General features: G+C 27.7%; 1 pseudogene; it reads left to right on the top strand.

Annotated features, from left to right (window-relative positions):
* Positions 1-7,002: 7,002 nt before the first annotated feature.
* LOC149250258 (cytochrome P450 71AU50 pseudogene) lies at positions 7,003-7,586 on the top strand (annotated as a pseudogene).
* The last annotated feature ends 5,577 nt before the right edge of the window (positions 7,587-13,163 follow it).

The following is a 13,163-nucleotide window of genomic DNA, read 5'->3' as shown; positions in this document are numbered from 1 at the left end:
AAATAAAATATTTTCATCATGATATCTTGTAAAAAGAGAATCCTAACAAGCAATTTTTTTTTAAAGCAATTTTTTTTTTTTATATATTTTTTTATTTAACATTGAATCATGGCAAGTATTTGTATATATTATTCATGTTATAAAATCAAAGTTATTATCATTGAATTTATGAGAAATTGACCTCGTAAGTATAATATGACATTGTGCTTGACTCGAATTAGGTGGGATCTTTGTCTTTATTTGTAAATTCTAAATGGAAGTATTATATGGGCTAATGGTTGCAATGTCAAACTAGATGTTAGGCAATATATGTGTGTGTGTTACAACTTGAGTTTTCAGTTGTTGGCAGAGTACTCATTTTCATGAAGTATTAAAGTTTACAGTTGAAATATAATTAAATCTATTTATGTTCAGAAAAGATGGTACATTTCAACCTAGATTTGATTTGATTCAATGTTACACTACCGTGCTTACTTGAAATCATTGCAAAAACTTCAACTTATAAAACTTAAGATAAATAGATAATTTTTTAATTAAAAAATAATAAATTTTAATTTGCAAGAATAAATTATAGAAAATCTGCCATATTTTTGGTCAAACTCATAATATGAGTTTGTCCAAAATATCCAATGTTTTATCTCCTAATAAAAGTTAGAAAAGAGGATTGGAATAAATTACTTCTAGCTCCTCGGGTAGTATAAGCTTATTTTCTGAATAATTTTATTTCTGCTTAGTATGGAGATTGAGCAGAATGCTATTTAGAACTAAAAACAAAAAAAACAAAAAATAGAGACTCAGCAAAATGCTATTTAGAAATTAAAAAAAAAATAACAAAAAAAACGAAACAAAAAATCAATTTAAGAAATTTAAAATTATGTAAATATATATCTTTAAAATTTTAAAAAAATTAGGACAAGTATCTATTATCAAATTTATAAATAAAATTTATTTATTTATTTTGTTAAGCTTTTTATCTCAATAATCTCTGCTAATAAGTTTGCACATTAACTCTTTGCACAATTGAGCCATTAAACTCAAAGGAAAATATATATTGAACGAGTCAATATAGTGTTGATTCCTTCTAATTTTATAATTATAATTCAATAACATAAATTCAATCACACATACAAAGAATTTTACAGATTCCAAACAAAATTCAAATAAATAAGTAAAACCTAAAAAAAATGTTAATAGTCAAATGTACCAAGTAGTGATTGTTGAGCTTAACTAGAAAAAGGAAATGCACTAAGAATTATGAAAAAGAGAAAACTCTTAAAAGGGAATTAGAATCTCATAATATACTAAAGATAATTATTATACCGCGAAAACAAACAATAAAAATAAATATAATATGAATAATACAATGTTGATTTATCAAAGGAAAAACATGCCATATGTAAATAGTCACTGAATGTAACTATAAAGTGCAGTACTAATATTACATTCCAATATAGTAAATAATTCAAAGCCATTACATAGTTTATTATGCTAGTAGCAGCCACAAATTTGGCCTTACAGAGAAAAAAGAAAAGAAGGTAGTAGTTGGTAAGACAAATAACTAAAATTATATTAAGTGATTTACATGAACTCAGTAAACACGTCCTCAACTAGAAAATTAAAAAGTGATCATCTCGGTTAACTATAAGCCCGGTCAAAACCCATGTGTGTCTGACCAAGCAAGAAAAACAAGGCCACCAAATTCATTTAATAGCCATATTATTAATTTCTGAATTTTACTTATAATATTTTAACTAATACAAATACACTAATTTAATAATAAAAAATATCTTTAAAATAAATAAAAAACCATAAATATATATATATATATATATATATATATATATATATATATATATATATATATCTATTTAATTTATTAAATAATTATTTAATAAAAAAATTAAAACACTATTATTAAAAAATCCAAATTTAGATTAACCACATTTAACAACTCAAATTTACACTTTATATATACTTCATTCTATTTCAAAATAAGACCCAAAAACAGGATAATACCTTCTCAATAGTTTATAAGCATTCATAAAGATACATGAAGATTATTAAGATCGATTAAAATATTTCAACAATAAGAATTAAGGATCCCATTCTTAACCATTCAAGTTTGACTTTGGAGAAGATAAAATCTATGCCCAATTTTTTTTTTTTAAGGCTCCCTCATTGCACGTTATATTTTAAATTGATGTTTTCAGAAATTTAAATTGGTGTTATGGAAACCATGGTAAGGGAAATATTATTTTTAAAGTAATTTTAATGATGCAAGAGCATCTCTTGACTTGTGATCTAATCTTCCTGTCTCTTTTTATAATATAAACTATATTTTAATTAAAATTTATATTTTAGTGTGTGGAATGTAATTTTAAATAAATTTAAAATTATTTAAAATATTTAAATTTTAAAACTTATTTAAGATTATTTTGAAAAAATAAGTTTTTCTGCTTATGAATTTTGGATTGACGGTGAATGGGTTAACACTTCTTGCCATAAGTTATTAATTTAAATCCTCATAAATACTTACTTATAAAAAAAAAAACAAAACTTCTCCCGAAATCAAATCTTAGGAAACAAATAAATACTCGAGATCATAAGTTTATGAGAGATCAATAGATCGAGCCGGAGAGATCAACAGATCGAGCCTAAAAAAACACAAGGATAGAGACAAAAGAAAAATGACCATTATCTTTTTAGCAATGATTCTACTTCCTTGGAAGTTATTTTCTTGCCAAAGGCCATCGTGCTCATCCTCTCAGCGGGTTGTAAGCAAGGTCAAAAACACCTATATAAAAACCAAGAAGCCCAAAATTAACATGCCAATCTGAGATCTGTGCAAAGGACCAAGAAACAACCGATTACCAAGTGAATACGTATGCTTGGACAACCGACAGGAAACGCATTTGCTGTTTGAATCTTCGTTATCCTCTTAACAATGAAATGAAATGGATTTCCAGGTGGAGAGTCCACGACCCTCAAGATCAAGATGAGCCCGAGGATACGTGGGTCATAATGTGCCAGTGCATTAATCGAGAGTGACAGTGAAGCTTCTGAATACCACTGATAATCCTATCTGCAATTACTGCACATTGCACATTCCACATTCATCCTTTGTCTTACAAGCTATGTCAGATTTGGTATATCGTTATGATCACATAATAACATTGAAACTCAATAAATGCCTACTTGGTTGGGGTAAGCAGGGTTGAGATGGACGGTTATGGTTGAAACGGATACAACAATGTTGAATGAACATTGTACCGAAAAATCGGGTTACGGTTGGAATTTGGATTTCTCTTTACTCATTAAAAAATATTATATTTAAAATTTTACTCTTCAATAGTAATGTTCTTACAATAAATTAACCTTTTACTAATAAATGCTTGATTATAAAAGTATCTTTCAATAACATATTTATGTTAAATTTTCACATATTTATCATAAGGAAAAAAACAAAATGACCATAACACACAAATGACTTATTAAATCTCCGTTCGAAATTGGATGGAACACTCACAATAAAGTCTTTGGAACTTGAAATCAATGTGATTGCATTTGTATATATGAGATATGACTAAAGATATCTTATGGAACATATAAGATGACCAATATAGTAAAATTATTGAATGTTATTAATAAAAACTCAAAAGTAGATTAATTAATATGGTTTAGGTTATCATTTAATTAATCTAATATTTACTAGTGTATCTAAAGATAAAGTACACTTTACCCTATATATTTTAGCATTTCGTTGGATAATGAAATATATACTAATGTTAACATGAATAAATGCTTAGTATTTGAACCTTTTAAAAATTAAAAGACTAAAATTATAATAAATGGACATTGTATAAGATGACCAACATAGTAAGACTATTGAATGTTATTAATAAAAACTCAAAAGTAGATTAATTAATATGGTTTATGTTATCATTTAATTAATCTAATATTTACTAGTGTATCTAAAAATAAAGTACACTTTACCCTATATATTTTAGCATTTCTTTGGATAATGAGATATACACTAATGTTAACATGAATAAATGCTTAATATTTGAACCTTTTAAAAATTAAAAGACTAAAATTATAATAAATGGACATTGTATATCTCTTAACATCATGTTATAGGATTATGTTATGATTTCCTCCACTATTAAATTCTTAGAGAGAAAACACTTATAAGTATTAAATGTGGTAAAAGCATGCTCCAATCAAATATTTCCTTGTATTTATCACCAAAATTGTAGTAAAATCAATATATATAAACAAGAAAAACCATTGTGTATTAAAGTAACATTGAATAAAACCATAAGAAACTCACTCTAAAAGGGCTCCATATCGTATCTACCTAGTTTATTTTTTAGACAAAAGAATTTCATTGAAAATTCAAAATAATTTTCACCTTGGTGTAGTATTTAGGGACTATACCCTTTAATCTAACTTGTAGTATTTAGAGACTATACCCTTAATCTAACTTGTAGACATGTGAACTAAAAATTAAATATATTTAAATTATAATACTTTGACAACTACAATTGTGGAGGTTTCAACAAAAATTTTAAACATTTGAAACATGTTTATTTTCTTATTGAAAGTATATAATAAATCTTTGGTAGAGTACTTGATGGTTATCCATTGCATATTTTTCAATTTTCATTTAAAAGCAACAATTTATATTATACCACTAGAATATTTAGATTCCAATAAGACTAAGTTCCATGCAAATTAGGATATAATTTTTTACATGATCTAATATAAGGTTTGATATAAAACATAAATATATGACACCCTAAAAGGACACAAGAACGTACTGCCAATTTTCAAATCCATCTAACAAGAGAAAATCATTTTACAACAACTTATTAGTTGTTTCAAACTGATGTCACAACTTACAAGTATCTAAATTCCATTGCAAATAAATGCCTGAGGTTGCATGGAAGTTATGCATTAAGTCCAAATGAAAATGGAGTTTGGATATTTGTGCAAAAGAATCTTCTAATATTTAAATGCACCTTGAGAAACATAAAGGGAAAGATGTTATGTTATAGTAGCAAAATGCTCCAATCTAAATGTAACACATCTTTACTACATTTTTAAAAAGGTTGATAAGATGTGGGCAACCTATATGAAATGTAAATGGACAAAAAATATAATCAACACCTCATTCTCCAATATGTGGTGTAGTGGGGACTTCAATATTATAGAATTTTATTCTTTTAAGATTAATTTGACATAAAAATGCAATACTTTAACTTTAATTATACTGGATAAAAATGTATCATGTTGGACTTCAAATTTGTTTTGCCATAAACATGTTTATACTTTCTATTCTTTATATTTTTAATCTTTATCTATGTTTAATAAATTTGGGATTAAAATAAATATACACTTTTTATGTATGATGTTGGACTTCAAATTTGTTTTGCCATAAGCATGTTTATACTTTCTATTCTTTATGTTTTTAATCTTTATCTATGTTTAATAATTTTGGGATTAAAATAAATATATACTTTTTAAAATAACAGGGAGATAAGATTTGAAAAGATTTGTCTACTCTTGTTTGCACCTAAACAAAGCAAGGTGCACTCTACAATATACTCAAATTTGAATTAAGCATAATGTGACTAAGTTAAATTAAGTAACATTATTAAACTTTAAAAAATTATAAATTATGTTTACATTTAAACAAATATATTAAAATAATAGATAATTAGTGTTTTTATGATTGAATTATCTTTCTTTCAAATATTTTAATAAAAAAAATTAGATTTGATCTTTTGTCACTTTTCACTTTGTAAATGGCAAGTTAAGATGGATCTAAGTTGGTTTAATTATTAATTATAATGATTAACTTTTTGTTTTTTATTTTTTATTTATTTTCTAATTTTATTTTGACTCGGCCAAATGTTATAAAAGAAATTACAACATCTCTACCATATTGGAGAGCACTTTGCTCACTAAATTTTAGAAAAGAATGAAATCATCATTGTCTTAAAATATATATACTGTAACAAAAAAATAATATTTACATCAAAACAAATCTATGGAGTCGTCTAACGAGGTGGAGGAATTGCCCGGATGGCCAAAAGTGGCAGGTGGAGGAATTGGCCGCATGACCAAAAGTGGCTGGAATAAAGTGGCAGGTGGAGGAATTGCCCGGATGGCCAAAAGTAGCTGGAATCAGGACAAAATAATTTCAAAAAATCTTGTAGAGACAGTTTTTGAATCGTGTTTTTGATGGTGGAAATGGATTCAGCACCATCAAAAACGTCTAGGACACTTAAAATTTTGAAGTTTAACAACTATAACTTGGATTTACAAAAATCCTTGCCGGATTTTCTCTAAATATGACGGAATTTCTATAACTTTCCAGGCAATTCCTGTGGCTAGTTAGACTATGGCCAAATGTATTAAATGAAAAATTCATTACTCAAATACAATATTAAAAAAATATCCCATTTAATTGAGGTATGTTTTTTCTAGTGATTATTTAACTTAGGGAAGTCTATCTAAATATGTTAGAATTATTATTATTACTAATTAAATCATTTCTTATTTATTAAATAACTTTTTTATGGTTAATTTTAATCAAAATCTTTTAGGCATTTTTAATTTTTAGATTGCTAAGTCTATTTATACATTCAAAATTTATTTGAAATAACAAAAAATCACAAACTTGCTTTCTTATCATTATTCATATAAATATTTTAACTTCAATATAATCAAAATTGAAATTATATTCCAAATCTTACCTAAATCTTACCTAACAACAGAAGCATGACAAAACTTTGATTATACATCTCTACACAATTAATTATTCATTATTACTCGAAAATACCAATATTCAAATAAATCGTATTGGTTTTAAAAAATTGAAATTGGTACCCAGCCGACGATTTTTAGTCTTGTTTGTCTATGAAGATGGGAGATCTCCACGCTGTGAGAAAAACAAAGGGGGTCTAAAGCCAACAAGATGCCCGCCTCATCGCCCACATGGTGAAGGCGCCTGGCGTTGCCTTTCCAGGGCATGCCTTACTTGCGGCCTCTGCAGATAAAGTTAGACAGTTTGAAATTTCACGACGAGTTCTTCTTGTAAGTTAAAATTGGCCAACAGATGGGTATTATGTCGAATTAGATTTGAATAGCCTTAGTTTAGTTTGATATTGAGAAGCTCATGATCAAGCTATTAACGTTGGCAGGACATGGTGGTTAGTGGCGCGGAGACAACACCTACAGCGATAGAGTGGGCAATGTCGGAAGCGCTGAGAAACCCGCCAGTGATGAAGAAACTTCAGGATGAGCTGGAAAGTGTAGTTGGAATGGATCGCATGGTATGCGAATCTGACCTGCCTAAGCTCGTTTATTTACAAGCTGCGGTGAAAGAAACGCTTAGACTCCACCCATCGGGGCCTTTCTTGGTGCGCCACTTAGCTGGTACGTCCTGCAATGTATTGGGCTATGAAAAACCCCGTGATACTCTCATTCTCGTTAATGTTTGGGCCATTGCGAGGAGCCCAAAGTCACGGGAGGATGCCGAAATTTTCATTCCAGAGAGATTCATGCAAGGTAGGCTCTGAGATAGATGCAAATGGAGATCAAAATTTTGCATGCCTTCTGTTCGGAGCAGGTAGGAGAAGGTGCCCCACACAACTTCTGGTAGAGTTTCTTGCACTGCTTCAACCGGAGACTTCCCTTGGATGACTTAAATCGGAACTCAAGAACTGAATGAATATGAGTGAAAGTTTCAATGGAGTCACGTTGGGCGAAGCCCGAGAATTGTGGGCTATTCTAACACCACGCCTAAAATGCTTTGCTTAGCTGAACTATGATCTTAGATTTCAAGTGGAGTCTGCTAAGATATATGTATTTTCTTGTAAAAACCGTTACAGATGGTAGCGAGTAGTTGTAAGTTGCAGAGCTCCTCCTCTTGTATTTTGTATTGGAGATTAAGTTATTTTTTCGCAGGTGTGTTTAGGGTTGAGAAAATGTGATGAACTGTGTACCCAATATGCAAGATGGAATAAAGCGGAATCTCCCATATCTCAGGCTGGTTTTTAGTGTTTTTAAGCTATATTGCAGATATAGGAATTTAGGGATAAATGGTTGACAATAATTTTCCATAAGAATCCAAATAGATATTCTAAAATTAAAAAATGATAATAAATAATTAAATGATAACTTTTCTCACTTAATAATTGTTATTAATTATAAAATCTATAAATCAAAATATTATATGTATATATATATAAACCTGTGATAATGCTGATTTAGGAATTAAAGAGTTAATAATATTTTCATAAATATTAATTTTCCATAAGAATATAAATAGATATTTAAAATAAAATTAAAAAAATATTTTAATTAATTAAATTATATATTTTTTCTCATATATATATATATATATATATAAATTTAGATTTGGGATGGAATTGTGTGGAGAATGCTTATTTTTTTCTCATTTTTTTAATTGATTAATTAATTTATTTAAAAAAATTCAATTTTTATTGATGAATATTATTAAAAATATTTAAAATTATTCCATAAAAATTAAAACTTTAATCTATACCTAATAATTAATTTTAATTAAATTAAAATTTCACCATCTTTATTTTAAAATGAAAACACCTTATCAACTTAAATATTATAGCTGACATATAAATATAAAAGAAATACTAAATGATTTGATTTATTGAGCTCAAATGCTCATTGAGCCTCTAGACTCATTCTTTCTTTTGATTTGTAAAGTTGTTAGTCCGTAATCAGAGTTGAAATTTTTCTCATGTAAGTCAAAATAAAAAATTTAGAGGATATATAAATAAAAATAAATAAATAACTATATAAAACATTTAAATAATGTGGGCTTATAAAAAAATTTGCACTTAAAGAAATTGGATTCCTCTCAGCATGTTACATCCGAAGTTAAGATGGATCTATATTGATAAATGTAAAAATGGATAAGGATGATATCAAAAAAAGCTATAACATAATCATAAATTTTACGTGTAGTCTAAGGAATCGATTAGCCCCGGGAAATAAAGAAAATTTGGCTAAGATTATGACAAAATTTTGCATTTTTTTTGGGTTATAGCTGTCAAACTTTAGGATTTTGGGTGCCCACGGGTTTTTGATGGTGTTGAAGCCATTTCCACCATCAAAAAATGATTCAAACACTCAAGCATTCTCATTTTTTCATTTTTTTTTTACGAAATTTTTGACAAAAAATCTAAAAATTTGTAACATTGATAAACAATGCCTAACTTTTATAAATACTCTATTAAACTTATTAATTAAAAAATTATTCACACTAAATGTAAATTCCTAAGTTTATTCGTTAAGAAATTTAACATCATGAACCTAAATTCATGTTTACAAATTTAAGAAATTTAACATTTAAGAAATTTAACATCATGAACCTAAATTCATGTTTATATAATTTGATTGGAATGTTGCAAACTTATTTTTTAAATGAAATCGTGATATTTTCATTGACTGCAAGGAAGGAGAAAAAATAATTATATGTTGATTAGTTATTTAAATTATATATTAATGAGTTTGTTTTAATTTAAAATTTAGAAAGTACTAAGAGATTTCTTTTCTTTGCCCACACAATTTTGGATTGATGGTGAATAAGTGTTGTTCAAACTACTTGAACTAAGACTTTTTGAAAAAAAAAAACAACTTTTTTGAACTATAAATTTGAAAAAAGATTACACCTCAAAAAAATTGATCGCTAAGTTATTTCAATAGTTTATAATTATGTGCTCACATGAGTTTTAATAAAGAAAATGAATAATAAGAAAGTATTTATATGCTTATAATAAATATGAGCATAATTATACAATAAATGCTTGGTAATGAAAATAGGAATCAATCCATGATAAGTACCCAAACATGTATTTTATAATACATCTCACAATGCTACAAATTAAATAATTTATAAATATGAACTATTTTTTTTTGTTATTTTATTAATTACAAAAAGAATTAACATATGAGTTAAACATATATATATTTAAAAATAACATGCAGTAAGATTCTTATCATAAAGATTCTTAACCTATAAATAAGCATTGTTATGGTACCATGACCAATACTATGGCTCATCACTACCACATCAAAAAAACCATAGCTCATTCAATATGCACTTGTTAAAATGACATTTTTTTAATTATTCAATTTAATTATAATGATAGGAAGGGAAAAACTATTTTGGAGATTAATCTCAAGTATTGATTCTTTATTACTTCCAAGAATATTTTAGAATATTCAATGGAGGTTAAATCCCTACCATCCACCTAATAATTGTTTATATTTAAATTAAAATTATGGAATCTCTATTCCAAAGTAGACAAGCCTATCGAAATAATTAAATATTTTATTAAAAATGACAACGCCAAATTAATCAAAACTTAGTAGAAGAACTTGGGTTTAAGATTATAGGTTTTCTGAATGAGTATCCAAGTCTTTGATCACACTCATGAGTTGTGCGGGGGGAGGTTCTACCTCATATTTTATTGGGGATAAGTTAGATCTTAGGATTTCTCATTAAATTATATTATAAGATCTACAATGTTTCTTAGCTATATGAATTGAATCATAATGATCTCTTTAGTGTTACCATTTAGGTTGAAAGACATTTAAGAAATGTGTTCTTTTTACAAGGATTTTTTGGATTTCATTTCAATGATTTCAACATAATGTCAATTGCAGAAAATGAATTACTTTGTAGAAACACACACAACAATTAGAATTAATAAGCTCGAGATTATCATTATTTCTCATGTATCCTTTGAACAATTCAAAACACCATGCTCTTCCTGCACCATTGGTTAGTAAGTGATGGTGTTTGTAAGTAGCTAAAGACATTTTGTGATTAAATCCATGAGAAGGGTTGTTCATGGACATAGTTTCGTATTCCATGGCACAACAATAAATATTATAAAAAATGAAATAAAAAATGAATTTATATAATTAGTATCAATATATTATATCAAAGATAAAAGAAAAAATTATCTTGGCTTATTTTGTGTATTTATTGGTTTGGGTTGGGTTACACTGTGGAGATTCATGATTAATTCAAATTCTTGCGGGTTGATTCAAATCCAAGGGTGGAGGAGGAGTTCAACACAAGTCTCTATAGGGATTTAATATCTAACCAAATCATATGGGGAAGAAGGTTTTAAGCAATAATAAAGGATCCAAACTCATAATAACAAGAGCTAGTTGTATTTAGTCATGGAGAATATTAATTCAATACTTCACCTTGAACATCTTATACTACAAGTATTACTAATATTGGGATGGAACCTACAAAGTTATTTTTCTCTCTATTATACTTACTTTTCTATCTTCTCATGCTAATAATAGGTTAGGTTTATTATTCTTATAAGCGAACTTGTATACTATCTTAAGGTATATACAAATTGTTTCTAATTTGACTTCCTCTTATGTGTACTTTAGAATAATTCTATTGTTACTATCTTGAATTGACTAATTATATTCCCTTTCATATTGCCTTAATATTCAGTGTGTTCCTTGCTTCTTCAAGTTATCTAGACCAATTTAGCTTATTATGTGATTGTATGGTACTTTATATCTAATGGCCTCTTTTCAATGTTCATGGATAGGCCTCTAAGGCCTATATTATCAAACATAAAGAAGACACTAATGATACATCTTGATTCTTCTTACACTTGTGCATAAATACAACATAATTCCACTATATTATTTCTTGATGTATCATTTAGATCAATTATAAGTTGCTTTTACTACCTAAATGTATGGAATTTCCTAATGTTATTTCCATTTTATTGATATCCTAATTTTCAGTTTACCAAAGTCATGCCTATATTCCATTGCTTAAGCAACATCAATGTTCTAGTCTATCATATACTTCCTATCAAATATTTCAAACCATTAATTCTACTTCTATGAGATTTGGGATTAAGTGTTTTAGTATAGGTTTTAAGAATCAATAATGCATATTATAATCAATAACACATATTAATAATCATTCATATATATTAATAATTAACCATGCATATCCATATCAATGACCTATTTTATTTTCCTACCACTAGTATGAAAATAGAGGAGAACAAAAGAAGATACATTTATAGAGGTCCGTGGACATAATTTTGAAATCTTCCATCCTCATCAATCAACAATTTTAAAGTTATTTCGACATAGTTTATAGAGGTCCATGGACATAATTTTGAAATCTTCCATCCTCTAGAATGTCTATGCAAATATTCTAGCAAAAGCTTAATGTTTAAAATAATGCATGAAGAAATGGAACTAGGATAAATTCAGTGTATAATATATTATAGGCCTAATAAAAAATTGAAGAAAATATGGATTTTCTTCAACCGAAAATTATCCTGGAGGTAATATATAATGATATGGATGTGGAGGAAGTATCTATCATTCACCATCTAGAACAATATAGAATCAAGGAAGAAATTGTTTGGTGCCAAAAGTCAATAGTTAGATGGTTCTAAAAGGGCAAGAAAAACACAAAATTCTTTCACAAGAATATGACTAACCATAAGAGAAAAAACTAAATTTCATCCCTCAAAGGCATATATGGATAAAATATCTTAGAGTATCGAGATATAGAAAAGGAATTAGAATATCTTAGAGCATCAAGATATAGAAAAGGAATTAGAATATCTTAGAGCACCAGTATATAGAAAAGGAATTAGTTAGGAATTAATGATAGTGAGCTTATCACTGTACCATAGGAAAACCTGAAGAAAGCTATCGATTCTATAACTTGGCACATTCCCTCGCTTGTAGGAACAAATCAAAATGAGGCCTTGATCATACCAATTTCTATGCAAGAAGCTGAAAAGGTGGTCCTTTCCATGCCAAAAAATAAGGATATAGTTCCTAAGGGCATCAATTATTATTGCTTCCAAGCACGTTGGTGATGGGGACAGGTCAGGTTACCCTAACTACCCATAACCCAGGATACTCCAACACAAGCACTCACAACTCTGTATTTAAACACATTCTAGAATTTCAGCAAATTAAGTAAAATATGTAGTCAAAACAATAATGGACAATTTATGGATGCATGAACATTATTTCAGTTTGTGGATGTTCATGTGTATAATGTAATTTGTATATATTTTCATACGGATCGTTTATTA

Source organism: Pinus tabuliformis, chromosome 7 (genome assembly GCF_031772625.1).
Source record: "Pinus tabuliformis cultivar Carrire ecotype Pingquan chromosome 7, CPIR1, whole genome shotgun sequence".
NCBI lineage: Eukaryota > Viridiplantae > Streptophyta > Pinopsida > Pinales > Pinaceae > Pinus > Pinus tabuliformis.
The sequence above is the reverse complement of the archived record's forward strand: the minus strand, read 5'-3'. Positions and strand labels throughout refer to the sequence as shown.